This window comes from Salmo trutta, chromosome 8 (genome assembly GCF_901001165.1).
Source record: "Salmo trutta chromosome 8, fSalTru1.1, whole genome shotgun sequence".
NCBI classification, from domain to species: domain Eukaryota; kingdom Metazoa; phylum Chordata; class Actinopteri; order Salmoniformes; family Salmonidae; genus Salmo; species Salmo trutta.
Genome location: NC_042964.1, coordinates 40574405 through 40594389, shown reverse-complemented (window position 1 = coordinate 40594389; position 19985 = coordinate 40574405). Strand labels below are relative to the sequence as shown.

The following is a 19985-nucleotide window of genomic DNA, read 5'->3' as shown; positions in this document are numbered from 1 at the left end:
CAACTATATGTAAACAGTGTCGGGACTGCGGTTCTATTGTGTTATATGACGTGTTGTCCTCTTGTTTATTTCGCTCCCTCTCTTCCCTGCTTAATCCCAGACCTTTGTTTCTGCTCATCATCACATGTATAAAGTGTCCATAATTCCCCAAACAAAGGTCACATTCAGTGTTAGAGGAGAAATGACCCCATTTTTCCAACGGGAGAATGTCAGAGCCCAACCTAACCCACATAGTGTCTGATTAAAAACCTGTATTTAGAGTAATTACATTCATGTAATGAGCATGGATTTTCCATGTCGTTGGCTAGGCTCAAACGTTATCCACTGTGACGGTAACACAACAGACAGACTATATGGGAACCTTTGGGGATACGTTGGGTTTTAAGCTCTTTAAGTGCTATGATCTTTTAATTCTGTAGCGTCATAACATGACATAATGAGTGCTAGTCCTACAATCTAAAAATAAACCAAAGCTTCAGTATAGTTTGAGTAGCTTGACATGTTGTATGATGATAATATAATCTTTCAGTCGCTGATATTAATTCAACCAAACTGGTCTAGATTATTTCATGATATGATTCTAGAGTATATTTGAGTGTATTAATTACACAATGGAGCAACCAATGAGGTTTATATGAAGACTACATGTTACAGTAACAGCATTATACAAGCAGGAAGTTGAGAGCTTCAGTAGGCCAGTAGGAGGTGCAGGAGGAGATGTAGTAATCTGTCCTTTAATTCCTGAGCTCCATTCAATGTTGAAACTCATTCACAGAGAGTGTGTATCTAAGACAATGTCCACATCCACACACACACACAACTGTTAGCTGAAGACAGGGGGCTGGACATTACTTAAACATACTGTACATTTCCTCTAGTCTTGTAACAGCAGTGGCCAGACTAGCCAATTCATCAATGACGATTCCGTGATGTTATCATTTTACAAGAAAGCAACTTAGAACCATATTTACAGGATAGTTCATCAACTTTGTGATTCTTTAATAACCCGACCAATTATTCAACATCTCTTTTGAGTTGGAGGAGAATTTGGCGCTGTGCTCCAGTCCCTTTGAGCGTGGTGGATTCAGGAGGGGGGCAGAATTTGCCAACAGGCCTCATTATTGCTCCATGGACCCGTGGCTCCGCCCCTACACTTTCCCCAAAAGGATGAGGGGGAAAACTCTGCGTCAGGAAAACAAACAAAGACACACACAGAGGCCACACTCCCGACCCTGGCAGCACGCCACCCACCTCACCACAAACCACGGCGCGCACACACGCTTACACACACACACACACTCATACACACGCCTACGTCCAATCACCTAGCGCTGCTACACACGCACACAGATCCACAAAGATAAGTCCTCAAAGCCTCTAATCATCTGCTATAAGTGATCTGTACTGATAAGCTGACAAAGCCAAATTATGTGTTATTATTTCCCAGGCGCTCCTTGACATTATGCCATTAATAAAGCCATTGTGGAGGGCCCTCTCTGTTCAGACACCATATAATAGACTCTCTCTGCCTCTCTCCTTCTCTGCTCTCTTTGAAAAAAATCAGCAGCTAACGTGCATATTCCACGCTGACGCTCATCAATAGGCTGGCTGTTTGTTTGTCCAGTCATTTGGCGCTAATGGTAAATAGACAGGTATTCTAGACCAAAGGCTGAGCAAACAGCCGTTACATAAAGGCACTGTACCCTAGCGCACGGGCACACACACAAACACACCGACACACACACACAGATACACACACATACACACAGACACAAGCGCATGCGTGCAGACACACACCCACACACACACACACACACACACACACACACACACACACACACACACACACACACACACACACACACACACACACACACACACACACACACACACACACACACACACACACACACACGCACACCCTCTCTTCTAAGTGATTGGTCTCCCTTGCTCATTCATTGAGAAGCTATTCATTGCGGTGAAAACAACCGAGCAAACGACTGCAGTGGATTCCCCACCTACCTGAATAGAACGCTAATACACGGGAGGCTGAGTGGCGTCCGGGGGGCGGGGCTGAGGTGGTGCAGTCACGGGGCCGCCAGGTGTTCCCCATCATCACTGACATTCATCAGAGACCCTGGCAGAGTGAGTCACTGACGCCAGCAGCACAGGTACGGCTACTGAGCAGCACTCCATGGGACAACAGCACACAATGGAGCTCCGAGCGGACACCAGTCTCCCTGCATGCACTTAGTCATCCCTCGTGTATCTATCCAAAACAATCATGCACTCAGTCAACACAGTCATTGTATGTTCCTAGCCTACTAGGAAAACCTGACCCCGCTCCTATCTGTAAGAAAACAATCATCACTCTGCTATTGCTTATACTTACTGTATACAATCTGCAGTCTATCGACTACTGTGATAACACAGTCATGTACACCTTCCTGTGTACGATCTACAATCTAGCTACTACTGTGCTAGCCCAGTCATGTACTCTTGATGGGAAACAGGGAGTGTGGCACAAACAGAGGCACAAGAGAAAGTGAATGTCTAGGGGCAGGAAGGATGGATGGATGATGGACGGATGGATGAGTGGGGAAGTAAAGGAAGAAAGTGGGACAAAAGTGCATAGAGGAGGAGAGGAAGAGTGGAATGAGGGATGGGTGCATAGAGAGGCGTTTCTATTTTAGGAGTGCTTTGGCCAGTGGTCAGTGCCAGACGAGAGGGTGCCAATTAAGGCCAATTAGTGCCTTTCAGCCTCTATTGAGGGGACATGTTTACACGTGTCTGAGCGAGGGGCAGCAGCACACAAACACACGTGCAAACACACACACACACACACACACACACATACTGACACTCATTATCACACAAACCCACAAAGAAAAACAGAAAGTAACACGAGCAGACATAAACATGATGCTTGAAGACGACTGCTAAAAATATAAAACGAGCTGAGAACTGAGAAATAGTTGAAGCCAATACACACTTATGAAAGAGAAACAGTTCCCTCTCCCCACCACACACACACACAAAAACTCATCATTGGTAAAAACCTTTCTTTTGTTGTGTGGAAGGACAGCTGCAGGGTTCTTCCTCTTGGTTTATTACTGGCTGAACGAACCTGTCCAAGTGGCTGTGCACACAGGAGAAACCCTGACCCTGTGACCATTCTGGGGGCCCCACCCCCTTAACCTTGACCCGAGGTGTACAGGCTCATTGTGGGACTTGCCAGGCTCGGCACAGTGACAATGGGTGGCATGACTGAAATTAGACATTTGGGAGAAACTGAAGAATTTCAGGGTAAACTCTTGTTTACAAAGCAGCTAATTGAAATGGCGAAATCAAATGCTGTGCTCTGGACTAAAGGAAAATTGTGTTGGGGAGAATAATTATTTTAAAAAGTAGAGAGGCCGCAGTGTTGAGCGTAGATGCGTTTGTGTTTTGCTAACATGCTCCCTTACGGTAAGAGGCAGTGGGCAGATCAGTATGTGTCGGTTGGCAGTTTTGGGTTTTAAATGTGTGAGGGTGGATGGATCCACTTATACACTCACAGTCCTCAAACCTGGAGCGGCCCCTGTTGCGGCTGGGCTGGAGGGGCCCGCTGTCCTGGAGTCTGGAGTAGATGTTTAGCACCTTTGTCTTTCTCTCCTCCCTTTTTCGCTCCTTCTCCCTCATTATGCACTCCAGCATCCCGGGCCTTCTCCTGCCCCCAGTGGAAGGCCAGCCTCGCTCCCCCCGATCAGGGCAACCAGGCTCCTCCTTCACTGGAACCCCCTGGTCTGGGCTGGGGCCTGGATGGGGACACAGAGATGGAGAATAATCTCATGGCACTGGGCAGATTTCAAAGCCCATCTGAGTCTGAGAAGTCATCATATTGCAGTCATATCCCCATAAGCAGATCTATGAGAACTAACACGGTTTATGGTTATGGTTTGGTACCTTCTTGTTTCTGGTGCTCATTCACTGGTTATTGTATTTTCATGATGCTGACCCACTTAGTTTAATATTACTGTTGTGTGCCTAGTTGAGTAAACATGCTAGGTGTTCTGCATTTGTGTACATCTATCTTGCTACTTAAGAAATCACTTTGCAACCACTTCTCCTTTTTTTCCCCTCACAAACACACGTTCACCTCTTTGTCCTCCCTAAACATCCCAGTCACATCATTTCTCCACTCTTCTGTTCTTTACACATCCTAACTGAAAGAGGGACACTCCCTTTCGGGAAACTTAAGCACTCAGTCGATTTGGCACTGGCCCCCAATTAGGAGTCCCCATTATCTGCCAATGAAAAGTCTGAATAATGCACTTCCTGGCCTGGAAGCGCAGGGACAAAGAGTGCCATCAATGAAGACTCACGCTACATTGAGGCTTGGATTGTGAGTACAATTTCCTTATTTAAAAAAAAAACTATAGTAGTCATTCTTTATCAGAAGTGTTACTTGTGTTACCACATAAAACAAATGAGTTTCAAGCATTAGGATGGTGTTCGTTAGACATTACGATCGGGAGAAAGCTTGACCAACAGAGTGATAGGGTTCAGATCTATCTTTCATCAAAAGCGTCACAGACTGTCATCATATATTGTGCTGAAAGGTCAGAGGTCAGCAGCTCAGATGGATATAGTCATGTCTCATTTGACAGTCCGTCTTCCACCACAGTGAACACAATCACATCTCTACTTCAGTTTCTGTGTCGGGCACGATTCTCAATGTCAAAGGCTTTTGGGTAGTACGATACTGTCCACCGATACAACATAGAATTTATCATTCGGTCTAGAATTTATTTGTGTGCAACATCAATCATGTTTAGACTATTTATTTACAAAATTGGAAGGACCAAGGAGATGGATAATACAAATGATATCATACAGTATAGAATGCATGCCTATACACCATGAAATTAGAAGGAACGGTGACAAAATGTTAGTTCAAATGCTATCTGAAATGATGCATTTGTGCAAGCGCTTTAACATTTTACATAAACACATTTCATAATATATTTATGTTCATTATTGGACAAGATGTACCCAAATAGACTGGTCATTTTAAACATAGTGACTCTGAGACATCCTTGATACAAAGTAAAAGCTTTGCCCAAATTATTCATGATTTGGTACCTTCCTTTCTAAAAGCTCCTATTCTAACATGGCCTAATCCGTGAATGCTGGGGAGTGATTACTGGTCAGTTCAAGCTGGAAACAAGACAGTGGCCTGCTTAGAAACCATCTAAAACACACAGACCAGGTTACCATACCAACAGAGCCATCTGAATCGTGGCAGATAGCTGGATTTGGCTGTGTGTAGCCAAGTCAAATCCCCTCCCTGATCTCGAAAGGCCACCGAAGACAAAAAGAAAAGGTCACACACCACCCTCCCTCTGGCCGGCTCTGCCCCTGAACACAAAAATACACACATTGACTGCTCCTCCACACAGAAAGACCCCAACATCCAGTGCACCAGGAAGAGGCAAGAAGGTTGGACTTGTATCTTTTTCTTTGTGTGTTTGAGAAAGGGATGAGCGTCAGTGAGACAATCAGTGCCATTCACCGATGCCACCCAGAGCCTCGACTCCTCTATCTGTCCAGAAGAAAGGCTAGAATAAAGGGAGGGGCGGAGGAAAAAAGCAAATCCTTCCAGATTATTATTCATGGGGAGGGGTTGGCCTTTTCAGGTCTCCTTTATCGGCTGGTTCGTTTTCCAACACGTCATCCTCTCTATCAGCCGCTGACAAGTGCCAATCAAAGGGCCTGGATGAATCCAGGTTTGAAAAAGGGAAAGGAGGGAGAGAAAATGATGGTGGATTTTGGAGGAGACAATGGCCACTGAGCCCACAGTAGCAGTGGTTTAGAGACAATGGTGACACAGCTACATTGTCAGTGTGTGGTCCTCTGGGGGGGGGGGGGGGGACCATCCTGCTTGGAACACGACTAATCTCTGCTCCAGTGTCTTTCCCTTCTCTTTCACCGGCCCTAATCTGTCCAGCTAGTGGCTCCCCGAAGCCTTCCGGAACAATCTACTAGGGTCAGTCCAGATTAGTCCTCTTTGTGGCCCCGGCTCATAACGATATTCACTTAGGGCACTAACGTCTTCAGTAACAGCTGAATGCTAAACTCTGGGGTAAACACAGGAGTGACGGGGCCGAATTGAAACAGTCATGAAACAATTATGAGGGGGATTATAGTACCTATGAATGAATTATGACCGAGAGAGGGACAAAGACCTTATCAGAGAGCTCACTGGGGACAGACCACATATCTTACTGACTTATCTTATTGCATGATGTTTCTGACTGGGTAAGTCATTGGCCTAAGTGCCATTGGCCTGTATTCTGCCTATTGGTTCATGCACAGGTGGACATTGTTTGGAACAAGCCACATTATAAAGCTATAAACCTGTTATAACAAAAAACTGATAACTACGACAACAGGGTCTGTATTTCACATTTGTCGTATATTCTTTATTTGGATACATACTTTTAGGTCAAAGTCCATTGGATTCGTAAATTCATACTGGAACGCCATGCTGTCACTCTACAATGCTGTCCCCATAGTGTCACATTGAGTCCTAACAGTGTCATTCTATGGACTACTTAGGGAGCTCTATAGAGTTTTAACTGCGCCGTTCCTCCGCTTGGAAACCCAATCTCACCTAACCTATGGCCACACAAAGCCATCCCACACACTGGGCATCTCTCAAAGGCTCGCTGACCCCGGGGCTGACCCCTCAGCGCCCTCCCCATGACCCTCTCCTGGGCTCTGACCATGTCTTTGGCCTCCAAGAGGTCATTGTGCAAGAGCACTGTGCAAGAGCACACAGACCAATCACCATATCTTCTTTATGTGACAAGTTTGTTCTCGCAGAGCTGCAGTAAATAAGATCGTCTTTTGGGGTTTCGGGATGTTTAGGGCTCCACCACAACAAACGTTTGCCTTATGTCCAACGAGCATTATGAGCGTTCCATTGCAGGCGTGTAAAATAGAGGTAATAATACAGTGGGAAAACTTTACTATCCCACATTAAGACATCTCACTAAAATGTCACTCACCCCTGTCATTTAAGGAGGTAAGGGCCTGGCTGGTTTGGTCACTTCCCTCGAACTCCTCCCCACCTGTAAGTTAACATAGATGTAGTCATGTGACACAGCTCCTGGTATCTGACCAGTGAGTGTAACCCACCAGTCATGGTGTCCGGACATCAGACGACAAGCAGTGGAGCCAAGAGGACATGTTACATGTCACTGTGCCCTTGGTCGTAGTTAACGGCTGAGTACGGTGGCCTTCATGCATGGCCGTTGAATCACAGGTATGACAGCTGGGTTTGTAAAGGTGCTGTCACTGAGCCGCAACACAGCGAGCCACGGGCCATTAGGGCCAACACAACACAATGACTGATACAGGAGAGTCACTCAGCGTTAAAACACATGGCATGATCACAGGCTGAGGACAGATATGGTGAAATAGAGGTGGAGAAAGAACAAAAAGGACGAAGAAGAAGGGTATGAGAGGAAAGAGGGAAAGTTTTAGCTTCACAGAAGAGAGAGAAATGGGAAGGGGGTAAGTCAAACCCAATTGATCCTTCCTTTCCCTCTCCTTCCTGTGAAGCCTGTTTTCTCTGCGTTTCTGGTCCTGTAGTACTTGCTCTGCCTTTGAACCCATTATTCATCAGTGTACACAAGACGGCCACACAGGAGAGGACCACTCTGCTCGCCAGCCGGCTCTACGGAGGATTATCAGGCTTAAGTGTACCGGACGCAGAGAAACACGGCCAAACACAGCAGTGACAGTAAGAACACAATGGCTTTGAATATGACCCGCTCTAGTATGGACAGAGGGGGTTTTTACGGAGACCAAACCCTCATGTTAAGGACAGCCTCTTGTAGGTATTGACTGATTAAAGATAGCTGTTAAGGGTTTCCAGAGATGTATGCTTAAGTTCAGAGAGAAGGGTTGAATGCAGAATATGCAGAGCAAGCTGAAGTATAACGATTAGGAAATCAAATCATTAAGGTTGTTAAGAGATCACGTTCATTAAGTGTGGATGTGATAGGAGTTATATGATGCAGTACCACAGCAGGACTCGCATTGGGAACTGGTGGACCCGGATATGATGCCTGATGGGCTGGAATCACTGATCCATGACGATGGTGACCTGGAACCATCCTTGGTGTGGGACTGCTGACAACACAAGCATAAAACCGTGACACGACCATCACATTATTCAGTTTGACCTGTGTTCAAACTACATTGAACAATCAGGCATGACTATTACAAAAAAAAAAAAAACATTATAACCACATAATGCGGGCCAGATCCCGTACCAGCACACTAGACTCTAACCCTGTGGTGTAGTAGTGGTCCATTATGCAAATAGCCTAACATGAATCATGCGCCGGGTACTCAGAACGCTTCATTGTGGTTAGACATAATCACAGGGGGCTTATAAGGCACATTGAGCCTTTCAGAGAGCAGAGGAAGCTCTCTCCTCCATCATAAAGAGGAGATGAATAGTCTATCGCGTGGAGCACCTGCATCCATTCCACTGCACCCCGGCACTCGCAGCGCTGCGTTTACCCCCTGACCCCTGACCCTGTCTGATCCATCCCACCAGCGGCGCATCCTCCAAAAGAGTCCCCCCTGTATAGAGCCACATCTAAGTGTGAGTGAGTGGACCCCCCTTGGATAGAGCAGTGGGCTGAGTGGAGCGTGGTGTAAATAGGCTGTCTGCTCTTTCAGTGGTACAGTCATCAGCCTCTCCCTCCGGTGGCCTGTGACTGATTAACTACACACCTGCTGCACAGCACGCTTCTCTCACTGTTATTATATTGTGTTTCAATTATCAACAACAATTTGGCTGCTTGATCCGGGATGGCAGTTACAAATTCATGCCAGTTCAAGTTTATACTGTAAATAGAGGTCTTTGTCTCAGTCCGTGTCTGTGTGTTTGTATAGTCCGTGTTTAAACAACAATGTGCAATAGTCATTTAAGGAGACGGATGAAAGCTACAAGGGGGGGTTGTTGTGAGGGGTAGTTTGAGGAGGGGCTACAGACACTCACCATTGTGTGGTCACCCTGTCCCTGGACTTTGCCTGTGGCGACACACCTCTCAGACACACTGCCGTCTCCACAGCTGCGAGGGGCTGCAGGACGCCTGACAACAACACACACACACACACACACACACACACACACACACACACACACACACACACACACACACACACACACACACAGACACACACACACACACACACACACACTGGATAGATAGTTTGTGCGCGTGCCAACGTGCCCGGTGTACACACTTGCGTGTGTGTTTTCCTTTGTGTTTGAGTGCGTGCACCGATATGAGTAATGCCATGTATTAGTCAAAAGTATGGCTCCTAATCTCTCTGCAAATACCGATATAAAAAGAGGGGGGGAAAAACATGGAGGAGCACCTGTCTCGTAGAAGCATGCCAGGTGCAAACACAGAATGGGAAAACATTGTTCTGGAGACACACCTAGGAGGACAGACAGACAGACTAGCTCCCTGCAATGTCTACATCTCCAGGCAGGCCACAGTGAACCGTCGCCGAGTGAAGAGGATTTAGTTGGATTCAATGACTGTATTCAAGGCCATTGCCAATTCAGAGGAGAAGCATCACACTGAGCATTAGTATTGTCAATATCATGGAAAACAAGTTACACATCTTGTGTTTGCCTATAAAACTACAATATGATGTGCTTATTTCCAACTGTTTGCTCATCGACCACTTACGTTCCTTTTACCACTTCACGGGACGTTTGGTCAACTTTCTATGCCATTTCTTGCATCACCCAGACTGATACGCGCATGCCGCACAGACATAATCACATCCAGATTGTGCCATTGTTAAAATATATATTTTTAACTAGTTGTCGGTGTGTCTGGGCTGAGGTCTCCAGGTTAATGATAATTGATCTTTATTAATATGGCATATCATATCCCAATAAAACGTTCTGCCAAAGCCAGAAATGAGCCTCCATATCTTTATGGCCTTTCAGTTAAGATGCTGCAGCAGCATGCCTGGGAGCAGATGAGAGGCGGTTCACACTGTAAAGACATTACTCTCAAGGCTGGCCAACGACCGGCAGGTACACACCCATAACGCTGCTTGGTATTCCCCTGACCAGCCTATCCTACAGAAAACTCCTCCGTCTGGATTTTCCCTGTTGTGAAATCAACGGTTTTGCTGTTTCTATCAAAGGTCATAGTTTGGCTCATTGTAACTGTCAAAAGAAACTGTCGAAGGAGTGAGTTTACATCTAGTAATCTTACTGAGACAATGTCTCAAACACAGTGTGCATATAAAGACATGTGCCAGTTCAATCACATTCCCTGACTCACAAATAAATCACAGACTGGGTTGGGTGTTGAGTTGTAAATCAGGGATACCTGTAGTATACAGTCTTGGACTAAGAGGTCTTCTGGCTCTGAGCTCCCCCGTGTGGTCTGTTGTTCTGTCTTCTGTTGGGGAGTACTTGTCCTGACCAGCGAGCCAGTGAGGAGCTGGTCAGGAGCTGCACACGGGACAGGGAGTCCAGGTCCCCTGAGTCACAGCCCACTGTCAGAGCAGCCAAGCCTGGGGACATCTCTGCAGAGGTGGCATACAGTATACAGGACAACTGAAGCATTATGTGAAACAGCATATCCAACACATCAGAACTAAAGCATTAAAAAGGGACTATGTGTCACGCCCTGACCATAGAGAGCCCTTGGGGTTCTCTATGGTGCAGTAGGTCAGGGCGTGACTAGGGGGTGTTCTAGTATTATATTTCTATGTTGGTGTAAGTATGGTTCCCAATTGGAGGCAGCTGATTATCGTTGCCTCTAATTGGGGATCATATTTAACGTGGTCCTTTTCTCACCTGCGTTTGTGGGATATTGTTTTGTGTGAGTGCATTCAGCACCACGTAGTTCACGGTCGTTGTATGTTTATTGTTTAAGTTTTCACTGCAAATAAAGATGTGGAAGTCAACACACGCTGCGCCTTGGTCTGTCCATTATCACGACCGTGACACTATGGGAGTCCTTTGGATCAGTCAGTACATCTACTAACCCCTTTTTATTTTACATTTTTTGTATTTTTTTATGTCATTTAGCAGACACTCTTATCCAGAGCAACTTAGAGTAGTGAGTGCATAGATTTTTCATACTGGTCCCCTGTGGGAATCAAACCCACAACCCTGGCATTGCAAGCGCCATGCTCTACCAACTGAGCTACACGGGACTCAACAAACAATACATTAGTCAGGACCAGAGTGACCACCTTCTCTGAATCCCTACATTCAGGGGGTTATCACAGGGACTCCATTAGACATGGATAACCAGAGATAGTGTAGGCCAAGGCCAGGGATAGCCTCTCTGAACCAGAATAGAGGTAGAGGAAATAATCCTGTATGGATCAGTGAGGTGTGTGTGCAAATATGACTGACAACCCTCCAGCTTCACCCCCCCCCCCCAGACCTAGGCTCCAAAGTTCTGTCACCGCCAATTAAAAGTGGATCAGTAACAGTGTGGGCTCCCTGCCCATGCAAATCCTCGGCCCACACCGCCCAGGCAGAGAGCAGGGTGTGGAGCTGCTGTTCCTGGGAGGGGATTTCACACAGCCGCTGGACTGGAGCTGCCTCATATCACGCTCCGCTGCAGGTCAACCCTGCTTCTCCTCTCAATGCACTCTCAGTCCCACCATCTCAGCCAGCCACACAGCAGCCATAGTGGAATGCATTGTGTTTTATAGCGCATAAAAAGTATCACATCTGGATAGTTTTCTAGTTAAGTACAGTATTGCATTTTTACAGTATGCCCTTTGAGAGATGACCTTTTAGAGGCTTTGAGCGACTTGAAATTAATTCTGCCTAGATCGGGGAGGCCAACCCTGTTCCTGGAGTACTGCAGGATGTTGTTCCAACGAGGCACCACACCTGACCAATGGAGCTAATTCCTCAGTTCAGTGATTGCCTACATTCAACACACCTGGTCTTCCAGGTCAGTTAAATCAAAAACATGACCTGCCTGCGGACCTCTAGGACCAGGGTTGCCTACCCATGGCCCAGGGAATGCTCCTGCCTCTACAATGTGTTGCTTGTCTCTGGGTGTGTTTCTGTTTGTCAGGTAAATCCCTTCAGGTGAGAAAAAAAGAACCTGGCTGGCTGTCTGATTAAGGAGTTGCGGTGAAGGAAGTCCCGTGGGGAAACACATTGTGATGACACACTTTCAGTTAGGCTGGGAGTTAACCCCCTCATTAGCCATGAGAATGCAACCCATTGTAAAGACACACTGTTACAGATAACAAAGGTCTACCCCTGTGATTAAAGTGTTAACTAGCTATACTGCCACTCAGCCGGGGTCACTGGAGAGTGGGCAGACACACATGGATGCCTGTGAGTCAGGAGCAAAGTTTAAGCAGTCAGTCAGTTGAAGACAGTTTTACATTTCTTTGCTTTCCAGGCTCTATACGGGTGGTAGATGTCTATATTTGTCAGTTGAGGAAGATGTTACAACACAGAACAGAAGAGTGGAATTAAGCTGCTGCAGCAGTGGTGGTAGCTGACATGATCCCGCCACATCCTCAGGGCAAAGGTCATGGAGGTCAGACGGAGGTTCAGGTCAAGCGAGCAGGTTAAACATCCTAAACACCTTGTCAGGGATTAGAGGGGATGAGAGAAGCTTGGGGAAGTCCTCAGTGAGTGAGAAAATCACTGTCTGCGTTGGGTAATGTTTCCTTTCACAGCTCACTGAACTGACCAACCTCAGGAGACACACACACATTTACTGTACACACACAAAGACGTACACACTGTTCCACAACAGAGCGCTGAGATCCACACATCACCGTCACACCCCAGTCCATTACATGAGAGAGGCTGAGGAAGGAGAGCATGTCTAATTGAGGCATTAACGGCGGTCAGACAAACATGTCCACAACACCAACAACAACAACCACAAACAGGAAAAAGAAATCAGGTGCCGTGACCTTTTCATTGACATAACTGTCTAAATAACGCTAATTAATTTTAACACCACGGACTGCCCAGGTAGAAACAACTCTTAACATCAAGTGCATTCCACAAGTAGCTAGTTAAGCATTCACCTGCTCTAAAAAAAAATAACGGTTAATTCACCAACTTTGAAACAAAGTAAAAAGCCAATGGCCATACAACAAAGCTCTTCTTTTTCAAGTGTCTACAGTTTGAGGAGCACATGTACAGTATATGTATGACATAAATATAGAGCCCGTTTCTGATGTAATCGTAGACCTTTGACAGGTATGACATCAGTGGTATTTTATACGATCTGCTGGACATAATATGGGTGCTCTGTACAGTACCTGTACCAGGTGGGCTGCAGTCTGCTGGGCTGAGTGGGTGGTCTAGGGACAGACAGGAGCCGGTCCGCGGGGCAATGGCCTCCAGGTCATCAAACACATGGGACTGGCTAGAGCTGACCTGAGAACAGCGGGACCAGGAGGACACTGTGTCACCGCCATCTGAAACAGCACAAACACGATTGGCATATCACATAGAGAATATATTACCGTACTGTGTTACGTGATGCAATAGAAAGAGAGGATCCGTTCTGAGCAGAACCCCTTGTTTACAGTGTTCCGACCAGCATAATAAAGCTCTGAACCGGTTCGATCCTCCTAAAAAAAGTAATGGTTTGTTCATTTTTTTTAACCCTGTGAAATCAACATCGTTCTTTCATTTAGTCCACCGATAAGCGTGGATAGAGCAGCTTGCTGTGGAACGTGTAAGCTAGTTGTTTGCATGTTTGAAGACAGATAAGTGCAGGCAAGAGATGTGACTGAAATTTCACGGGTGGGGAGAGAGCGAGAGAGAGGAGTGGACGTGGAGGGGGCTTGGCTTGAAGTGCTGAGCATCATGACATGATGTGTATTGGAATATGTTTAACTTCACTGAATTACAGAATTACAGTATATACTAGACATTAGGGAGAAAAAAAATCCCAAAAAATTACACGATTAACTGGTTCTCAAGATTTAAAAGTAACGGTTCTGTTCCGCAACACCAGAGATCACTTTCTTTCCCGGTTCTGTTTCCGTTCCTCTAAAAACAAAATGGGTTTATGCTGCTCCCTGAACCAGTTCCAACACCTGCTTATAACTCAATTAGTGCCAGACTGCCTGTCCCCTCAAGGCTTCACAGAGACGGCTCGGTATCGTACCCATGCACACACAACAAACACACACTTCACCCAGACACCCAACAAACTCCCATTCCTCCTTGCCCTGAGCCAGTATCATCAACCCTTCACCACCACCAAACCAGGACCTCCACGGGAGAGGATGCCCCCCCAGGTGGAGTCTGTGTCAGCCTACACAGAGCCAGTCAGACCCTGGGGCTATGGGAGATGCTAGTATACACACAGGAGCAACGCTCTCCCTCTAAGCACTCATTACCACATACCTCTCTCACAGGACAGGCCAAACTGTCCGCCCTTAAATCACTCATTACTTGACTCTTCTCAAAACACACCTGTTTTCTTTGCCTTTTTTGTAACGGTAACTGAAAATAATGTGCTGAGGGTTTCTGTCACGATGACAGCCTTAGAGAATTAACTCTTCTTCTCTCATATGGACGTAAAAAAGATAGCAGACAAACTTGTAATATATACACAAGCAAATAATGAACACGCAAACTCAGCTCCTTTACGTCTGACTACACACACACACACACACACACACACACACACACACACACACACACACACACACACACACACACACACACACACACCATTGTGCATTAGAGAGACAATGGAGGGACTTGACTTGACACTTTAAAGCATATTGCTGCTGTCAAGTCAGCCGTCATTCTGAGGAGTGCTATGGAGTCGGGAGGTGGTGTTGGAGGAAGGGGAGGTGGATAGGGGCAAGGCCAGGCGGGGCAGGAAGGAGTCAGCCCAGACAAGGCTCCTCTGTGTCCCCATGTAACCCCCTGTCCCCCCACTCTGTCCACATCGTGGGGCTGAAAGGCTGGGTGGTGTCCTGGGTCTGGGTGGTGGAGCGTCCGGGCCAGGGCACAACAATAGGCCAGCGTCCCGCTCCATTGTCAAGGACAGTTACACTCTGGAGATGATGCTCAATGAGGGGTCGCCTTGGGGTCGCCCTCCGATTGTTGGGCCCTGGCGTGGGGACGTGAAAGAGAGCTGAGAGGAGCACACAATGAGAGGACCCCATCTGAAAAGGGCAGCAGAGGGGTGAGGGGTTCCTGCACACCCATACACCCACACACACACACACACACACACACACACACACACACACACACACACACACACACACACACACACACACACACACACACACACACACACACACACACACACACACACACACACACACACACACACACACACGAGTGATCATTAGCCTGTATAACACTCTGCCCAAGGCATTGACATCCCTAACTATGGGAATGAAATCCAGCAACATTTCTATTTTGTTCTCACATTCTTATACTGTACCGTATATCTTTTTTATATGGAAAAAATGACAAACTTCATCTTATATATTGCCTGCATACTGAATGTAGAATTGTTGAATGTTGAATTGTTGTCACCAAAACCTGGGTCTGTCAACATCTGTCTGAAATATTTTTACATGAAACCTTTATTTAACTAGGTAAGTCAGTTAAGAACAAATTCTTATTCTACATTTATTTCTGTGAGAAATAAATGAACCAGTGACTTGCTCTGTGTCTCCCCCGTAGAGAACAACGTGCCACCATATAGATGTATCTCCCCGTAGAGAACAACGTGCCACCATACAGATGTATCTCCCCATAGAGAACAGCATGCCACCATATAGATGTATCTCCCACTAGAGAACACCGTGCCACCATATAGATGTATCTCCCCATAGAGAACAGCATGCCACCATATAGATGTATCTCCTCATAGAGAACAGCATGCCACCATATAGATGTATCTCCCCGTAGAGAACAACGTGCCACCATATAGATGTATCTCCCCGTAGAGAACAACGTGCCACCATATAGATGTATCTCCTCATAGAGAACAGCATGCCACCATATGGATGTATCTCGTCATAGAGAACAGCATGCCACCATATAGATGTATCTCCTCATTGAGAACAGCATGCCACCATATAGATGTGTCTCCCCCGTAGAGAACAACGTGCCACCATATAGATGTATCTCCCCGTAGAGAACAGCGTGCCACCATATAGATGTGTCTCCCACGTAGAGAACAGCGTGCCACCATATAGATGTATCTCCCCGTAGAGAACAGCATGCCACCATATAGATGTGTCTCCCCCGTAGAGAACAGCGTGCCACCATATAGATGTATCTCCCCGTAGAGAACAACGTGCCACCATATAGATGTATCTCCCCATAGAGAACAGCATGCCACCATATAGATGTATCTCCTCATAGAGAACAACGTGCCACCATATAGATGTATCTCCTCATAGAGAACAGCATGCCACCATATAGATGTATCTCCCCGTAGAGAACAACGTGCCACCATATAGATGTATCTCCTCATAGAGAACAGCATGCCACCATATAGATGTATCTCTCTATAGAGAACAGCATGCCACCATATAGATGTGTCTCCCTATAGAGAACAGCACGCCACCATATAGATGTATCTCCCCATAGAGAACAGCGTGCCACCATATAGATGTATCTCCCCATAGAGAACAGCGTGCCACCATATAGATGTATCTCCCCATAGAGAACAGCATGCCACCATATAGATATATCTCCCCATAGAGAACAGCGTGCCACCATATAGATGTATCTCCTCATAGAGAACAGCGTGCCATCATATAGCTGTATCTCCCCACAGAGAACAGCGTGCCACCATATAGATGTATCTCCCCATAGAGAACAGCGTGCCACCATATAGATGTATCTCCCCATAGAGAACAGCGTGCCACCATATAGATGTATCTCCCCATAGAGAACAGCATGCCACCATATAGATGTATCTCTCTATAGAGAACAGCATGCCACCATATAGATGTGTCTCCCTATAGAGAACAGCACGCCACCATATAGATGTATCTCCCCATAGAGAACAGCGTGCCACCATATAGATGTATCTCCCCATAGAGAACAGCGTGCCACCATATAGATGTATCTCCCCATAGAGAACAGCATGCCACCATATAGATATATCTCCCCATAGAGAACAGCGTGCCACCATATAGATGTATCTCCTCATAGAGAACAGCGTGCCACCATATAGCTGTATCTCCCCACAGAGAACAGCGTGCCACCATATAGATGTATCTCCCCATAGAGAACAGCGTGCCACCATATAGATGTATCTCCTCATAGAGAACAGCGTGCCACCATATAGATGTATCTCCCCATAGAGAACAGCGTGCCACCATATAGATGTATCTCCCCATAGAGAACAGCGTGCCACCATATAGATGTATCTCCCCATAGAGAACAGCGTGCCACCATATAGATGTATCTCCTCATAGAGAACAGCGTGCCACCATATAGCTGTATCTCCCCATAGAGAACAGCATGCCACCATATAGATGTATCTCCTCATAGAGAACAGCATGCCACCATATAGATGTGTCTCCCCCGTAGAGAACAACGTGCCACCATATAGATGTATCTCCCCGTAGAGAACAGCGTGCCACCATATAGATGTGTCTCCCCCGTAGAGAACAGCATGCCACCATATAGATGTATCTCCCCGTAGAGAACAGCATGCCACCATATAGATGTGTCTCCCCCGTAGAGAACAGCGTGCCACCATATAGATGTATCTCCCCGTAGAGAACAACGTGCCACCATATAGATGTATCTCCCCATAGAGAACAGCATGCCACCATATAGATGTATCTCCTCATAGAGAACAACGTGCCACCATATAGATGTATCTCCCCATAGAGAACAGCATGCCACCATATAGATGTATCTCCCCGTAGAGAACAACGTGCCACCATATAGATGTATCTCCTCATAGAGAACAGCATGCCACCATATAGATGTATCTCCCTATAGAGAACAGCATGCCACCATATAGATGTGTCTCCCTATAGAGAACAGCATGCCACCATATAGATGTATCTCCCCATAGAGAACAGCGTGCCACGATATAGATGTATCTCCCCGTAGAGAACAGCGTGCCACCATATAGATGTATCTCCCCATAGAGAACAGCATGCCACCATATAGATGTATCTCCCCATAGAAAACAGCGTGCCACCATATAGATGTATCTCCCCGTAGAGAACAGCGTGCCACCATATAGATGTATCTCCTCATAGAGAACGGCATGCCACCATATAGATGTATCTCCCCCATAGAGAACAGCATGCCACCATATAGATGTATCTCCTCATAGAGAACAGCGTGCCACCATATAGATGTATCTCCTCATAGAGAACAGCGTGCCACCATATAGGTGTATCTCCCCGTAGAGAACAACGTGCCACCATATAGATGTATCTCCCCATAGAGAACAGCATGCCACCATATAGATGTATCTCCTCATAGAGAACAACGTGCCACCATATAGATGTATCTCCCCATAGAGAACAGCATGCCACCATATAGATGTATCTCCTCATAGAGAACAACGTGCCACCATATAGATGTATCTCCTCATAGAGAACAACGTGCCACCATATAGATGTATCTCCTCATAGAGAACAGCATGCCACCATATAGATGTATCTCCCCGTAGAGAACAACGTGCCACCATATAGATGTATCTCCTCATAGAGAACAGCATGCCACCATATAGATGTATCTCCCTATAGAGAACAGCATGCCACCATATAGATGTGTCTCCCTATAGAGAACAACATGCCACCATATAGATGTATCTCCCCATAGAGAACAGCGTGCCACCATATAGATGTATCTCCCCGTAGAGAACAGCGTGCCACCATATAGATGTATCTCCCCATAGAGAACAGCATGCCACCATATAGATGTATCTCCCCATAGAGAACAGCGTGCCACCATATAGATGTATCTCCCCATAGAGAACAGCGTGCCACCATATAGATGTATCTCCTCAAAGAGAACAGCGTGCCACCATATAGCTGTATCTCCCCATAGAGAACAGCATGCCACCATATAGATGTATCTCCTCATAGAGAACAGCATGCCACCATATAGATGTGTCTCACCCGTAGAGAACAACGTGCCACCATATAGATGTATCTCCTCGTAGAGAACAGCGTGCCACCATATAGATGTGTCTCCCCCGTAGAGAACAGCATGCCACCATATAGATGTATCTCCCCATTGTCACGTCTGATTTGGACTGGCGGATAGGCGGAATCAAATGCAGGAGACAGAGATGCTGGAGGTGAGTGTCTTTTAATACAACTGACACACAGCATGCCACCATATAGATGTATCTCCCCATAGAGAACAGCGTGCCACCATATAGATGTATCTCCCACTAGAGAACAGCGTGCCACCATATAGATGTATCTCCCACTAGAGAACAGCGTGCCACCATATAGATGTATCTCCCACTAGAGAACAGCGTGCCACCATATAGATGTATCTCCCACTAGAGAACAGCGTGCCACCATATAGATGTATCTCCCACTAGAGAACAGCGTGCCACCATATAGATGTATCTCCTCATAGAGAACAGCGTGCCACCATATAGATGTATCTCCCACTAGAGAACAGCGTGCCACCATATAGATGTATCTCCCCATAGAGAACAGCGTGCCACCATATAGATGTATCTCCCCATAGAGAACAGCGTGCCACCATATAGATGTATCTCCTCATAGAGAACAGCGTGCCACCATATAGATGTATCTCCCACTAGAGAACAGTGTGCCACCATATAGATGTATCTCCCCGTAGAGAACAGCATGCCACCATATAGCTGTATCTCCCTATAGAGAACAGCGTGCCACCATATAGATGTATCTCCCCATAGAGAACAGCATGCCACCATATAGATGTA

At 46.3% G+C, this 19985-nt stretch overlaps 1 protein-coding gene across 4 annotated transcripts in view; it reads right to left on the bottom strand.

The window, feature by feature from the left end:
- Positions 1–9081: 9081 nt before the first annotated feature.
- LOC115198945 (uncharacterized) overlaps positions 9082–19985 on the bottom strand; it is a 36959-nt gene continuing 26055 nt past the window's right edge. For 2 of the 4 annotated variants that reach the window (XR_003879321.1, XR_003879323.1), the window contains 2 exons: positions 13357–13515; positions 9294–10620 (listed from right to left, as the gene is read on the bottom strand). The gene's annotated coding sequence lies outside the window, so the exon portion shown is untranslated. Of the gene's footprint in view, positions 9156–9293; positions 10621–10871; positions 10980–13356; positions 13516–19985 lie in introns of those variants that run through there. The other 2 variants (XR_003879322.1, XR_003879324.1) reach the window with 2 other exon arrangements.